The sequence below is a fragment of the Scylla paramamosain genome, chromosome 7 (assembly GCF_035594125.1).
Source record: "Scylla paramamosain isolate STU-SP2022 chromosome 7, ASM3559412v1, whole genome shotgun sequence".
NCBI classification, from domain to species: Eukaryota; Metazoa; Arthropoda; class Malacostraca; order Decapoda; family Portunidae; genus Scylla; species Scylla paramamosain.
The window spans coordinates 31,858,116-31,860,615 of record NC_087157.1 but is presented as its reverse complement, the minus strand read 5'-3'; the positions used below and the strand labels follow the sequence as shown (position 1 = coordinate 31,860,615).

Here is a 2,500-nt window from a genome sequence, read left to right as displayed (position 1 = left end):
GGAAGAAGTGAGGGAAGAAGGAAGGGTAGGAAAAAGTCGAGGGGAGATAAAGATAGGGATAGCAAATGGAGGAACAGGGAAGATATGAAAGCAATATTTTGAATTATTTTTTTTACCTAAGGAATCTTCGTTTGAGTACTGAAGGAAGAAGGGAGGGAGGGAGGGAGGGAAGGAGGGAGGGAGGGAGGGAGGGAGTCAGGCAGGGAGGGAGGAGAGGGTGACAAATAGAGGGGCAGAAAATCAGGAAGCAGTATGAGTGATTTTTTACTTAGGGATATAAAAAAAAAAAACATAGAAAGGAGGAGAGGCAGGAAAAGAGAAAGACAAATGGAGGAACAGATCAGGAAGCGGTGACATGAATGAGTGATTTATTACACAGAGCAGGGCCTGTCAGAAGCTAAAAGCCATGTCTGGAGAGGAGCCTGTCAAATGCCACTTACCTAGAAGAAATTGTCTCGAAAAAAATAGTTAATTGAGTTACTGTGGTTTGTCTGGTACTGGTACTGTTACCTGGCAGACGTCCAGGTGGCGATGCTCGTACTGGGGGAAACAAGGGAGAATGCAGACAGCTCCAGGACTCGCCAGTGAAAGTGATGGGAGGGTAAAGGGGAATGTTAATCCATAAGTGACGTGAAGTGATCAAAAAGTCTCCCGCGTGGCGTCGCAAAAACGAAATATAAACTAGCATATAAATACTAATAATGTTAAAATTAAAGGTAAAAACAGCAAAAAATAAAATAGTTGAAATCTAAAAAAAAAAAATAAATAAAGAAAACACTAAAATCTAGAAATTAAGAGAACTGTTATCTTAAAGTACTAATTCCAAATAAGGGGGCACTAACCCAACTGATCCAAAATTGTATACTGAGCAGAGATGAAAGTGAACTAAAAGGAGCGGAGGATGAAGGCAGGAGAGGCGAGACAATTAGCAGACTGAGAAAAGTAACCGGAAGATAAGGGTAGAAGACAACGCAGGAAGCAACAGTGCAACGAGCTGTGAAATCTGAAGGCAGAGAGTTAACGAAGTGGAAATAACTCTCGGCTGTACCATATTCTGAAAAAAAAAAAGAAACGAGGGTGCAATTCCATCACGTTTACACACACACACACACACACACACACACACACACACACACATACACACACACACGCGCGCGCACCCAGCACCAGGAAGGCGAGGCTCCAGTAAGATAAAATAGTAAAACACACTCCCTCCCACTTCACGTAATCTTAGTCATTTGTTAAGTAATATACGACACTCTCCTCTGTGTTCGGTGTTTGCTCCCAGTCCTTCGTTCTCTGTTCTGCTGATCAGAGAACTTTTAACTGGAGGAAAACGAAAAACAGAATGAGTGAGTGCATCTCATTTCTGACTGTGTACACGGAATTATTCACGGTGAGAGGCCACTGCAGCAACTCTTGAAAAATTATCTAACTGCCCAAATATGCACACAGCTTTATAAATTGAAGGAGACAAAAATTCAAAGTACAAGCTCGTGGTGCAGCACAGAGCCAACACGTGTGAGTGTGGCAGAGGTGACGCGACACACGCACGGCACAGATTCACTGATCCTAAGTTCACAACGAGATGAGATACACGAGATTTCAAGCTGAGAATCTTACTTTTTTTTTTTTTTTTTTTTTTTTGCAGCTACTGACAATATGACACCTGTAATTTTATAAACCAACATGACTTTACTGTAAAGTAAGAATAAAATCAGAGGCATTAAAAGGTTTGAGATGCTCTTTCACATATCTTGCTGTCAAAGGAGTCTTTCAAGATTAACATTTTCAATACCACGGCATCTATTTCATTATATTGCTCAAGCCATTAGGGTGTTTCATCACGTAAAGGATGATACATTAAGTCATAAAGAGGTTATGAATATCTTACTGACTCTATTAAGACTATCCACACTCAGTCATCTGATCTGCCGCGAGATATGCTAATGGAGACCGTGTGGACCTGGTGACGCTGCCCTGCCCGATGACTCTTGACTTGCTCCAGCCAATCATCGGACGAGAACGCCAAGCGGGTAGTGATGCCATGTCCACGCGTCCTCCGCATGCACATATCTTACGCCACATCAGAAGGCTTTGCATATACTAGACAATTTAATGAAGTTTGAAGGTTGTCTGTAATACGGAGTGGGTTAAACTATAAATCTGCACAACACTATAATAATAAGACTGAGAGGCCATAACTGTTAATGAGCTAATGAAGAAAAATCCAAGAGTTTTCAGTGGCTGGTGCGATGATAACAAAGAGGAGCTGTAGATATCTGAAAAGCCTTGTGTGGTTAAGAGTAATGGATATGAAGCTTTAAGTCACTGAAGGCCATAAAACTGTTCCCGCCACATTCACAAACTACAAATGCGCCAATGGCTATGAAATAAAGACCATTTCCTCAGTGCCCGTGTGGGAGATGAGGTTTGGAAGCACGAGGTGGAGTCATAGCGGTGGGAGTGTCAAAGGTACCATATTATGAAACCTCTCCAC

General features: G+C 42.0%; 1 protein-coding gene and 1 long non-coding RNA gene across 2 annotated transcripts in view; one reads left to right on the top strand and one right to left on the bottom strand.

Annotated features, from left to right (window-relative positions):
- LOC135102369 (uncharacterized) overlaps positions 1-2,500 on the bottom strand; it is a 165,071-nt gene that overhangs the window by 68,942 nt on the left and 93,629 nt on the right. The window lies entirely within an intron of this gene.
- LOC135102366 (metabotropic glutamate receptor 8-like) overlaps positions 1-2,500 on the top strand; it is a 172,906-nt gene that overhangs the window by 113,090 nt on the left and 57,316 nt on the right.